The sequence below is a fragment of the Raphanus sativus genome, chromosome 6 (genome assembly GCF_000801105.2).
Source record: "Raphanus sativus cultivar WK10039 chromosome 6, ASM80110v3, whole genome shotgun sequence".
Taxonomy (NCBI): Eukaryota; Viridiplantae; Streptophyta; class Magnoliopsida; order Brassicales; family Brassicaceae; genus Raphanus; species Raphanus sativus.
In genome coordinates this window covers 32,704,898-32,719,471 of record NC_079516.1, presented here as the reverse complement: position 1 = coordinate 32,719,471, position 14,574 = coordinate 32,704,898, and positions in this window count along the sequence as shown.

Below are 14,574 nucleotides of genomic sequence, written 5' to 3'. Positions count from 1 at the left end.
ATGTAACGCGAGTGATCATCAATAAGAACGAAGATATACATGTTCCTCGCTGGTGTAGAAGGTGTAATGGGTCCACAAAGGTCCCCATTTACTAGTTCTAGTATGTTACGTGCGCGATATGTGGTTGATACATGCCTTGCTTGCTTCCCAAGTAAACATGTTGAGCATGTTTCCCTTTCGATTTTCATCTTAGGAATTCCATGAACGAGTTCACGACTGATTATTGAGCCCATTGAGTCTTTTCCTATGTGCCCGAGTCTTGCATGCCACTTCTCAGATTCTCCTTGCATGCTTGACGGAAGGCACTTTGTATCGTCTTTGTCGAGAATCACTTTGTATAACCTATTCTTTGATCTTTTATCTCTTGCTATTAATCTCCCATCCTTGTCATGTAGCGTGAGATGTTCATCTCTCATTCTCACGTCACAACCCGATTAAGTTGCATGTCCAAGACTAATAATGTTCCTTCTTAGGTCTGGTATATAATAAACATCGGCCAGTTTCTTCTTTTCTCTGTCATTTGTAAGGAATATAACTGGATCTTTGTATTTTATGTCTATGCGTGAATCATCTCTGAATCGTACCTTGCATGTGATTGATTCATCAATATATTTGAAGTAGTTTATATCTCCAATCATGTGATTGCTCGCGCCGTTGTCTAAGTACCAGACATTTTCTCCTACCGAGCTTGTTTCAAAATCACTAAGTTGTATGTTCTTCTCGTTTAAAAGAATTAATTCATGCATCATAAGATCTTCGGCCTCTTGTGTGTCTTCATATTTAGTTTCATTTGTTTCCTACAGCTTTAGTTGACGGTCAGGACAATCAATGGCGAATTGGCCAGTTTTATCACACCTGAAACACGTGATCTTAGACAGATCATGATCATAGTTGTAGACATAATGTCCACGACCCCTTCCTCTGCCATAGTAATTTCCTCCTCAGCCTCGTCCCCTGTAGTTATTTTTCTCTCGATTGTAGTTGTCTCAATTGTATCTGTTGTTGTCGTGGTGTTGCTGCTGAAAATCATTATTTGCATATATTAACTTTGTTTGATTATCCTGTACTTCTTCCTCATCTTCCGCAATTCGTTCCTCAAAGGCTTTTAATCGTCCTATGCTGTCTTCGAAAGTTGTATTCTTCATATCAAGTAACTGTTCTAAAGACGTGACAATGTGAATGTACTTTCTTCTGGGAAGACACTTCAAAAACTTCATCACAAGCTTAGTTTCTTCAATACTTTCCCCTAATGAAGCTGATTTTGACGAGATTTCTGATAATCTTCCAGCAAACTCATCAATCGAGTCTGTTTCTTTCATCTTTCGTTTGTCAAACTCTGCACTTAAGGTCTGTAAGCGTGCTTCTTGAACTCTATATGCTTCCATGTGTATTGTTTTGATGGTCTGTCAGATCTTCTTTGCCGAACCTGCTTCTTCCCACTTGCAGTATCAATATTTCAGGTATTTATTGGAAGATCAGCCCCGTAGCCATGTTGTTTTTCTTGACGCCGCCGGACTCGGTTTCCACCACTTCCCAAACCTCATGTATCTTTAGTAGAACTTTGATCCTCATGGCCCACACTGTATAATTTGTTGCATTCAATATTGGACAACTGATGCAGCGGCATCCCCTTTAGTGGCGCCAACTTGATAATTCAAATTGGCATCATTATCGTTTTGTTTTCTTTTTAAGATAAGGCTTTGTGTTTTCCTTTTTCTAAATTGTTTTAGTTTTCCTATTCTTAGTTAACATATGTGTTTTGTTGGCTATATAAGAAGAGCTTTAAACTCTCTTAATAGCATACTTGGTTAATAAATTTAGAGCTTTTGTTTTTATACCATGTTTCGATTTGATTAAATTCATCAAACATGAAGTTGGTTTCAAAGAGCTATCGAAAGAAACCTTTTGATCGATCCAAGAACACGTCTCAAAGAACCCTAAATTCTTAAATCGACCGTTCACCCATTCGTACGCTGCGACAACAACTGATCGATGAAGGTTTTCCTCCTTCTCTAGGTTTTCTATATGTCGTAATATCTCCTATAGCTTTCTTTTGCTTAAGATTGTTTTCGTAAGTTCTGATATCAAATCTAGTTTCAAACCTTTAAGAACACGATATATAACTCTCAATAAGAAACTCTTCTTATCAATCTCTTTGAAGAAAATCACTCAAAAACTCCAAAGCTCTCGAACTCACAAAAACTCTCACACATTGATAACACCCATTGTAAGCTATATAGCTTTATCTAAATCCTATTTCTAGTTGTAAACACAATATAAATCATCCTTATCTCTATGAATCATAAATCCACAATTAGGTTTCCTTGTTACTCAAAGTGTCTTCAAGCTTACTGCAACATTAAATTAGTCTTCTTAAAACAATATTATCCCAAACCTAGATATATCTATGATTACTGAAGTCATTTAGGGGGATGTATTCAATTTAGTATTTGATGTGATTTGATTTTTAATAGAGTTTTAGATGATTTTAATAAGTTGCAGAGATTTAGGTGATTTTTGTTAAACTACTCTAGAATATCACCTAAAATAATGGGATTTGAGTTTTATTTTTTTTTAACTAAGAAACTCCACCCAAACACCCTAAAATCACCTCAAAACTTTAAAATCCCACAACTTAAAATATTTTCAATAACAGTGGATTTCAGAGTACTTTACGAAATGTCAAGTTCAATAACAGTGGATTTTAAATGAGTTTTTAAAATTCATGTTTGAATAACAGTGGATTTGTCATTTTAGTACAAATCACTTGAAACTCTCGGTTGAATACACCCTCCTTATACAAATATATAACACATAGGTCATGGAAAAGGGAACAAAATAATATTGCCTCGTGTTATATTCACTAATTTGTGATATCTTTGTATTATATATTCATATATAATACTAACAACCCAATTATCATGGTGGGCTTTTTTATTTTTAATTAAAGTAAGAAATTCTTTCTTTTAACTTTGTCCCACATTGGAAGTTTATAAAACTTATATCTCTTCCCTTCCCATATATAAGAAACTCACCCCCTTCTCTTTATTCTCATCAAGTCAAAGTATTTCTTTGCGCGTGACAAGTTGTTGTTGAATTATTCAACGACCAGTCACTAGTGAATTTTTCCGGTGGAATTTCCGGCTGAGCTTCCGGCGAGATTTCTGGACCAGCTTTCGGCGGGATTTCTAGCATGCTTCCGGCGGGATTTTCTAGTAAGTTTATCGCCTCCATATTTCTAGTTCTAGGAATCTATCTAGGGAAGTTCTATTTTAGGAAAGCCGCCATGTTAGGAAAGTTTCTATTTTTGGAAACTTTATTTCCTGAGACTCTGAGTCTAAGTCGTTGATTCTCATATTGCAGTTGACCTCAGTTGACCATCTTTCATTGATCATTTCCAGCCAGTTGCTAAGGTGAGGGTTATTGCGTTTAATCTTGTGTTAGTTTAGTACTACTATTATAGAAGTCTGGTTTCGAAACATGATTTGTCTCTGTTAATCGAGTTTGTTTGAAAGTCTTGCTTTTTATTATTTAATTGATTGTTAAACAAGAAATATGATAATAGAGGATTCAACGGTTGAATGAACTGAGTGATGTTAAACTGTTATATATATATATGTATATATAAATATGTCCGTTTGTGTGAATTGCGGGTGCATAAAGACGTTTGTGTAAGTCGCCGAAGAGAAGGGTGATTGCGGGTGCACAGAGACGTTTGTGTAAGCCGCCGACGAGTACTGTGATTGCGGGGGTACAAAGACGTTTGTATTAGTCGACGACGCGCAAATTGTGGGAGTGAAGAGATAGACTACTATACGCCTGAAGATATACATATATCCTTATGAGGAAATGCGGAGTGCATAAAGTAATATGTACTATTAGCGCATTGGATGTTTTGTGTGGTGTATTAGACAATATGTTTGTTTTGTGCTAGAGTTATGCCTATATGGTCATAGTGCTATGTACTGAGTATGTGGTTTGCGATTTAGCATCTCTTACTTAAGTGAGTGACTCTCATGTTGCTCATCTCTCATTTTTTTTCTCTTTCAGGTGAGACTAATAAACAATAGTGATTGTTATCAGATTGATGTTTGAGCAAATTTGCTCTAAACACACAAAAGAGCTAGATACCATTGGTTGGGGGGGTAGAGTTGAGAAGGAAAATTTTGGGGGGAATTTGGATAGGGGATGCAAATATAGGAAAACCTGTGTGTATAGAGTACAAATATTCTTGATATTTTTGAGAGTTTTTTTTTTCAGACATGGATTTTTATGTTTTTACGGTATTTTCAGGATTTATTTTATTTATTGATATTGATTATGATTTGAGTTTTATTTTTGAGAAGTAACAAATGGAGTTTGGAATGATTTATGCGGAGTTATAAGTGGAAATTTCATGAGATTTTTGGAAATTATTATTTATTATTTTATATTAGAAAATACGGATGTTACAATTTTTTTTGTATAAAATAAAATCACAGAAAATAAAATAAAATTAAGAATAAAAAATAGGCAAGATATTTCCATTTTTCTTTTAACAAAGACTATATATTTCCATCATTTAAACTTTAGTGTTGGTTTCACACTTTGATAGATAAAGCCGCGTTAATAATTATATCGTCCTGTCTGTTGTTTAATGTCTACACCATCAATGATTTATTTTTGACACGTGCATAAATGCCCAGTTCGGTAAAAGTCACGTGCTTAGAATAATTTGTTTCGTTTTAGAATACTTGAGATGAAGTGTCAGACTTATACCTATATGCACGGAGATAAGCAATGATTCCCGTGACGCGTAAGGATACTACGACAAGTCATTAGAAAAGGCATGTTTGGTGTTGTTTTCGTTTGTACAAAGTAATTTCTTTTTTTTTTCGAAAAATACAAAGTAAGAACGGAATAGCTATATTTAGTACGCGCTATTATTTTTAAGTCGCTATTCCGTTCTTACTATATTGCATTTGACTTGAGTTGACTCTGCTTGATTTTATATTAGCAGTATATCCAACAACAAATACATACAAAATAATGTGTAGTTTGCTATAGGTATTAATGCACTGATTCGTCCTTATTAGGGTCAGTAATATCTTAACAAGTACCGGATCTTATTAACAAAAAGTAAATTACATGCATGTCAATCATGTTTAACAGCCTAATATTTCATTTTAAGATGCAATATTTGTCATAAGAAATTTTCTAAAGCGTATTGACAAAAAAGTTTTAGTATACTACATATACATTTTACAGTAATTATATTAAATACCACTTTTGATAGACTCTCTAAGAAAATTTGTCAATATAAAAGGATAAAAGTTTATTCAAAAATACCACTACTCTATCATAACATTCTTAATTAAATCTAAGTAAAAAAGTACAATTTATAAGTTTCAGAGTCCATGGAGATTGCTTTTAAAAACATTTTTAAAATATAGTAAGAATAATTCTGGTACTTTGTTTCTTAAGTAGTGGTCTTAAAAATGAAATAAAAAAAACAACTAGATTATGATCCGTCAGACATATATATTTTTGTTTAATTTTCTTTTGAAAATTTTAATTTTTATATTTAGATTTGTCTGTAATCATATTTAAATTTAATATTAATTTAATTTGATATAATAGTACCTTAAATAAATGAAGTACATTATTAAACTAGACATTTATCAACTGGTCATGATCCAGTTTAAAAAAAAATGATCATCATTTTCGTAAACTGTATCAAAATCTATGTTAATTTGTGTGTATGTCATAGATGAAATTAGCATTCAATTACAAAAAAACTGAAGTAAATTAAATATTCACCTAAGAAAAAAAAGAAAAAAAAAAACAGAATCACATGGAGAATTTAAAGAAGTCCCAAAATTTTTAAGCTGTAATTCTCTGTTATCTCTCTATCTTTTAATATGTGGTTGAAATTGAGGAGCAAAAAAAGATAACGTTGATGTTGTTGTGAAACTTTCTTGGGATTTCTCATTCTTGTCTTATGTGGAGCAACATGAAGGGTCTAAAATAGGATGGTTTAATTTACCGAATTTGTATTTCACTTTAAAATTCAGAAATTCATTTGTTTCACTTTAAAATATAAATAGAGATGGCCTAATCAGAAATTCATTTGTATTTCACTTTAAAATTATAAATATTAGAAAGTTTTAAATACTTAAGGTATAAAATACTATTATACCTAAAAACAATTACTATTCAATTAGAACAATCCGAAACTAAATTTATAATCTTGGATACAAAATAAAAATATAGTACCGGACTAATGCAGAAGTACTATAATTTACCGAATTGTTTTTCTCGTAAATTGTTTGTATACGTTTGTAATATAATAATGGTGTTTTATTAAAAAAGAAAGAAATCGTTAAGGTGTAATCAAAATCTATCTATATTATTAAAATAGAAGTACAAAATTGAATTAATCCTGAAATTTTCATCTTATTTATAATGATATACTACTGAAATATTAAATGAAGTTATATTTAAGGAGATTTTGTCTTTTCCTAATTTAAATAATAGCTTTAAGCATTTAATTTTTTACTAATTTAAATAATAGATTTTCTTAATCAAATTTTAACAAAAATAGATTTTCTAATATATTTCGTATCAACATATTAAATATTTTAATAATTTTTAGTAATAAATAATAAAATAAAAAATTACACATCATAATCAATTTATATAACATATAAATAAAATATAAAATAATTTTCAGAAAATTTTTAGTATAACGATTGGATAATATAAGTCCAATTAGTTATAAATATAAGATTTATCTATATGAAACACTGTGATATAATACACGATTAAAATCACTAAATATAATTATTTTAAAGTAATAAGTAAAAAAATTTATGTTTTAAAATGTTATATTAAAAATTATGTAATACATTTTAATTTACAAATATTTATATACAAATATAGTATAACGTTAGTACAAAGAAAAAAACTAAAGTAAAAGGAAATATTTATACGGCCACGGATCAAGCTCTAGAAATAAATAAAAACAACGCAAGATTATTTTTCTTTAACAAATTTATTGTAATAAAAATTGTAGTTCCAAATATGTATATATATTTTATGTATTTATAAATTTATTTTATTTGATTTTAAGAGATGCTAAAATTTTGGAATTAGAAAATAATATGACACACCTCTATATTATTTTAGTTAGAAAATTTAAAATATATATCAGAATATTTTATTAATGTTTTAATTTTAATTTTCTTATAACTGCAAAGATTAATTTTCAATCTAAACTTATGTTTAAATATTACTAATACATCATTTAATATAAAAAACTATAAACATAAAATAAATATCCGTCCGGTCGGGCGGATCAAGATCTAGTCTATATTATTAAAGTAGAAGTATACATACAAAATACCCTTTAAATTTAACTTCCTATTTTAATGCTTATCTTTTTCTGTTTCATTAATGCATTTTCCTAAACTGAAATACAATAAATTAAGTGTCATTTATTTCAGAAATACTTCCTATAATCTAGCTAAACATTAAATTATTTCTAATCAATGCTAAAAATGTTAAAAATGTATATTATTATGGATTGGTTATCTAAATTTTGGTATAATTAACTAAGTCAAAAATACAAAAAAATGCTATAAAATACATGATATAAAACACAAAATGTAAATGATATATTGAATTTTATATCATATAAAACAAATATAATCATAGATAACAACTTTATTTTACATTAAAATTTTGATCCATAAAAAAATACATTTGCACGAACATACGGGTCATATTTTAAAAATTTAGATGATATACAATTGACGGAGCAAAAACAATATTTATTATTAATCTATATTATTAAAATATAAGTACCCAGATAAAATACTTATTAGTTTTCAGTGTTATTTACAATGGCATACCACTGAAAATTAAATTTAACTTCTTAATTTTAATGCTTGTCTTTTTCTGTTTCATTAATGCATTTTCCTAAACTAAAGTACTTAATTAATGTTAAAAAGTTCTATTATTATGGGTTGGTTATCTTAATTTTGGTATAATTAACTAAGTCAAAAATACAATAAAATGCTATAAAATACATAATATAAAACATAAAATGTAAATGATATATTGAATTTTATATCATATAAAACAAATATAATCATAGATAACAACTTTATTTTACATTAAAATTTGATCCATAAAAAATACATTCGCACGAACATACGGGTCATAGTTTTAAAAATTAGATGATACAATTAACGAAGCAAAATTTTTTTATTATTAATTTTAAAATTTGTTTTTAATTTCTAAAAGTTATTTAATATATATAATGTTAAAAATACCTCCGGGAGTGATAATTCAATAGATGGTTTATTTTGTTTTACTTTGCAATTTTGTCTCCAATGTTTCAGATTTTACAAATTTTTGGAAGTGTATTATTTTTTTCCTATTAATATTATACCTAATTTATAAACTTAGTATACCATTTTAACTCGTATTCTTTTTTCATATTGTCAAATTCAAAAAAAAAATTCTATATAGACTTACGTAACTCTAATTTAACATTGTCAATTATATATATATATATATATATATATAATTATATATGTTGGACTGTTTGTATATTCTAAACATCAACAGAGTAAATATTGCTGGAGCTACACTAAGAATGGAATGTATACTGTCAAATTAAGATATTGGGTAGCTACAAATATCCTCAACATATCCTCAACAAAGTGGAAAACCAAGAGGAGCCGAGCATTAAAAAGCTACAAGCATTTGCTTGGAAAATACATGCTCCACCAAAGTTAAAACATTTTGTTTGGCAAGCGATATCTCGACAACTAGCAGTAACAAGTAACTTAACACACCGCCATATGCGACGTGACAACCATTGTCCTAGATGTGAAGCAGAGGATGAGACGATAAAACATGCACTATTTGAATGTTCTCCAGTTTTACAGACATGGGCAAATGCAGCAACCCTAACTCCACCTTTGTTGTTCCCTACCTCAAGTCATTATACGAACATAAATTATCTTTTATGGAGGAAAAATGATATAGAGGTTTGTGAACTGGATAGAGACCCATATCCCTGGATTATGTGGTATATTTAGAAAGTAAGGAATGAAAAACTATTCCAAGGATTAGATAGAGATCCGGTGGAGACTGTCCGACATGCTGAATCAGAATGTTATGCTTGGTTTGAGGCAAATAAGAAACATGAAGAACACATGATTACGAGGCCACCAGCACAACAATCAAATGCTGAGAGATGTCTGATAGATGGTTGATACACTGAAAATGAATCCTTGCTACTACCAAGTTAACAGCTGCAATTGTAGTATTTGAGATTCAAATCCAGAGGACCAGTCTACACTCTAGTTCTATGAGTTCCGAAATCAAGCTAAGAAGAAGATAATAAATTGATTTGAAAGTGACGATAGTTAATAAGCAAATAAACACGAGATTGATTCAATTAAACAAGAGCTAGCCTAGGGTATTTCATTGTGTGTTGAATTGGAGCCAAACAATTATTCAAGCGCGATGAAGTGCTTTCTAGAACTCGGATCACTCAGCTGGAACACTCCACTGTCGTGGCAGTGATCGTTTTGCAGATCGATCTCACCACCTAACTGTCATTGGGATGAGGATTGATTGCAAGCCTTAGAGAACAGGTCCGATCAGTTCACTTACTACCCTAATATCTACTTTCGCTGATTAGGGATATTAAGCTCATTCAATACATGTCAAGTTATCTCCTAAGCGGTTAACTAGGTGATGAACTTCAGATCTAACATCAAGTGATCAGTTTAATGAAAGCAGTAACAACAGTATGAATGAAGAACAGTAATGAAATCACTTATCTATGTTTAGCTCATGTCTCAACACCCTAAAAATCCTAGGCGAGCAAGGCTACTACTCGATCATGATGCAGAGAGTCAAAGACATAAATCCTGAATAAAATTGCATAAGAACAGAGTAGAAAACAGTAGAGTTCAGATGATCTTCTCTATGAGAGGATGAATTCTTCTCCCTTACAAGTTGCAGATCGCAAATTCAGTGTTCTCTTGTAAAAACTAGCGTTAGAAAATAGTAAAATGGTAGATGGCGTTTTATATGGAGGCGCCAATCAGGATAAAAGAGATTAGGGCAACATGGCTTTAATTCCCGAAATAGGAGTTTCCATATTCGTCGGGAACAATCTCCGGATCACTCCGTCAGCTTTTTGCGCTTGAGAGAGAACAGTCTCGGGACTGTTCTACTTGAGTATTCTCCGCAGGATTGCTCCAAAAGGACATCTTTTCATCATGCACCTTCTCTTCTTCCTTCTACTAACTCCAGACCTGTAAAAGGTAAAAAAGGACTAGACTGACACGAATTAGTGACTTGAAACAAATGAAAACATATATACAATGATGTGAAAAACACCATATATCAATTCCCCCAGACTTAGTTCCTTGTTTGTCCTCGAACAAGACAAGTACCAAGAACAGGGAGAAAGGTTTGAAACGTGGGAACTCGCTTATTCTCAGCAACCATACTCTTACCACAAATCTCTGAACCATACAAGCTGTAGATTAGGACTGCACACACTTACTGGGAACTCCCTGATCGCTGTTCGAAGATCGGCTCCTTACTCTACATCTTAACCTGAAAAGGCAACACTTTCGAGACAAAACTCCTTATGTTCAATTTAGATCAGCGTGAGCTTCTTGTCACAGGCTCTACTCAGAGAGAACGGGCTAGGTATAGAACATGCTAACTTTTATGGTGGAGTTCAAAAGTGTTTAGGGTTTACCAAGAGCGGATGCAGGATATCGCACAAAATGGTCGTGAGAGGACGACTCCATTGAGGTCCACAGTCCTTACTCATCTCTGCTGATCGGACTGCTCTCCGATAGATCGATCATAGGACTGCTCTGCGCGATTCAACTTCCCATTTAGAACACTTCACTGAAACCACCATCACTTTATCAACTTTCCCAGTGGCATGAATCATGGATTCTTCCCCTTCTCATCACCAGTAAATCAAAGCAAAAATAAAAACTTTTTTTTTTATATACTGAAATACAAAATGCTGGGGTGACGAGTAAGAAGATAACAAGTGATGTACACGATGCCACTGGTGATTCATCCTAGTTCGTTCTAGCCACTTACTTCCTTCGTTGTTCTCTCTGGTTTCGGAACATGCACTCTGGTTGTTCTCTTGTCTGCACTGATTGTTCTGCCTTCATTGATGAGTAAGAACTGCGTTGATCCTTTCCTCTCCGACCTTTTTGCACATATCTGAGTGTGGAATAAAAGGTCAGGGTTTAAGGTGGGAACTAGCTAAAGATGAGTTAGCCACTCAGGGACATCAAGAGGGATAAAATCAGATAAGAAGTCCTGAGTGTAGTTCTCATTCTACCATGATCTAGTGCCCATGACAAGAAGAATTAAAGTCCAGATTAGGTTCAGATAAAGTGGAGTTAAGTATGCCCAGTGTAACCTGATCGGTATAAAACTTCTGGAGTGTCGAATGAGATAAGTCAGGGTGTTCCAGGTCCATGTGTGGGTCTTTCATCACTGCTAAGGTCACTGAATAAGAAGGTTAAAGCACGAGGTGGTTAAAGAGCATCACAAAATAAGGTCATGATTCCCATAATAGTTTTGACTGACTCGATCCTAAAACTGACTCGATAAAAACATTAAAATGACACAAGGACTGACTCAAAAAGCACACAAGCGAATATAGTACATTGCTCCCCCAGACTTAGTTCACACCATCCCTGGTTGTGAAAATAAATCAAAGCAAGCTGAAACACAACAAACAGAAGCAAATAACATGAAAAATAAATAGTTCAGATGGATAAGACAAAGGGATAGAAATAGTCCTTTCGGACTCAGTCTGAATCGCCGCTACCGGAGTGACCAGCTGACCTCATGTTCCTCGGCAGTCTCTCTGCTCCAGTGGATGTTCCGTCTTGCTCCTTGCCTAGGCGCCTTGTTCTCTGCGGTGTACGCTCCTCCTGGGCTCCAATGCAGCAGCCTGTGATCGCCTTGAGTATCCTCTTCATGAGGCTGTTGTTCTTCTTCTGGGACTCAACCATCCAGCGTCTGTAGGCGTGATCATCAGTCACATCGGTGAAGTCCTCCAGGTCATACTCACCATCAGCCGGTGGAGTCACATGCTCCACATCATCCATGTCATCATCATCGTTCTGAACCGGCGCTCGCGTATCATCACAGAGGTGCTCTTCATCGAGTGAGAACACAATGTTCTCCATAGATAAGAAGTCTGTGAACCCATGCATAGGGAGCTTGCAGTACAGGGGGTTCCCTTCTTTGTCTTGGAACTTGTAGGTGTTCTCGTCGCGCAAGATGTGGCATGCGATCAGGTAAGGAGTATCAATGTACTCCATCTCAGAGACAACCTTGTAGGAGCTGAGGTTGATGTTGAAGCGCTGGAACAAGGGAGTGAGCAGACTGCCGCAACGATCCTTCTTGTCATCAGTCTGAATCAAGGTGTCTCTGCGCTCCGCGAACATGGAGATGAGATGAAACCCTGGGTTGGTCTTGACCTCTTGGATTGGGGTGATGTTCTCTCTGCGCATTTTGTCCTCAAGTCCCGTGTAGAGAACCTGGAGCTCTCCATCGCCAAGATCATTGGACACGATCTGGGTTCCGGATCTGCGACTGGTAGGCCTTGCGAGAGGTGAACTTGCCGGCTGCAATGAGATCCCAAAAGGTGTCTGCCGGCTTGAACTTCTTCTCCACTGAAACTCCCTTAGGCGTGTGTGCAATCTCGAGTAACTCGTTCAGATCGTTGAGAGAGATGGAGCAGAACTTGCCATCAACCATGAAGGAGAATGAGCAGTTCTCGTATGTAGGTGCATTGGGGTTCTGGTAAGTGATCTGGCACGTCGCGAGCACTTGCCTGACCAAATCCGGGTAGAGAACCTGGGCTTGGAAACAGAGAGGCATGAGTCCCATAGCTTGCATCGTGTCAAACACCTCAGTGTCAAGGCCTAGATCGGCTAGGGTCTCCTGGTGCGCGATGTCATGTCCCAAGTTCTAGATAATGCCATAAGAACGGACCATGGTGCGAGGACAAGCACCAGCCAGGTCATGAGACCTTAAGGCAAGCGTATCATGGTCCAGAAATGGGGTTAAGTGCATCAGGAAGCTGAGACTTAACCATGAATGAGGAAAGGCGAGCTCAAAGGAGCTGGACAAGTGTTTTGGTAGCTGGCCGTTGAGGTTCGGAAGCTCGGGCAGCTAGGAAAGGAGTGAGGCAAGCTCACTGAAGCTCAGGCAAGTCTAGGACAGCTCCAGTAGCTGGAGTGTCAGCTCACCCAGCTGGGGAAGCTAGTGACCAGCTCATCTCAGCTAGGTGGAGTGTTTGGCTCTTGGGCGGTTGGACCGGACCATGAGCGGTTATGGGTCCGGCTCGGTGGTGACATGGTCTGGTGTGACCATGGAGCTTGGCAAGTGGGTCAGGTGCTTGGTTAAGTACTGGCAGCTGGAGATCGATCAAGGAGAGCGGTTGGGAGCAGTTGGAGGCGGTTTGGCCGAAGGGATGTGAATGGAACCGTTTGTGTCCATTCGCCCAAAACCGTGTAACCGTTCGGTCCAAACGGTTGTCGATGGCATTTCCTATAAATAGGAGTCTCTGCACATCAATTTGAACCACGAAAATTACTAGGCAAACCTCTGCCAAATCACACCAGAAAAGAAAGAAAGAAGAACCGGCGGTAAGGCAATCGGACCGTGTGGTCGTTCCGGTGAGATTCAGGCAGTGGGAAGATTCAGACAAGGCTATGGCAGGCGGGCAAAGTGATAAAGATAAGAGGAAGGACTTAGAGAAGGATGGAGGCGCAGAGGAACGCACGCCTAAGGTCAGTGATGCACTCCGGATGGTTATCGTCCAAGACCATGGATTTATATGGTCTGGCCGTTTGAACCATGATGTGTTGGTTGCATCCATCTCTTCCTTTCTCCTTGTCAATCTCTTTCCTACTATATTCTGATGTAGTCCGAGGTTTTAAACCCGCGGACAGACCCCCAAGCCTTGGTTAGATCAGAGTAATCTCTCCATGGCCTTGGTTGGGCATGTGTGAACCGATCTCATGGTTCCCAAGGGAATTATTGGGGTTTGGTGATTGTAATCTCTTAGTTGGGATTTATAATGAATTATCAAAGTGATAGATTCAATTTATATCATTGATTTGGAGATGGTTCAATGTGGCCGGTTGGCGGTTCATGGTCAAGATCGATATGATTGAGGCCGGTTCTGAGGAATCCAATTGGACCATCCTCTTAGTTTAGAATTATCAGGATTTATCATGAATTTTATTTAGTTTTTGGTCGAGTATTTAGAGTGGTCAGATTTGGGACTGAGATGTGATCTAGGGTCTGGAACCATGTATTGTTAGTACTGATGTTAGGATATCGGTTCATAATTGTATTCATGTGTTGTGGGTTTTTTTTCAGGAACAAGCAGTGATCGTGGTAAAGCTAAGGAGTCTTGAAGACTTGGCCGTGGATGGATGTGTGATGTGTGTCTAGTTAGAATTGAACTTACGATAGCCTATTGTGCAACTTGTGTGATATGAACGA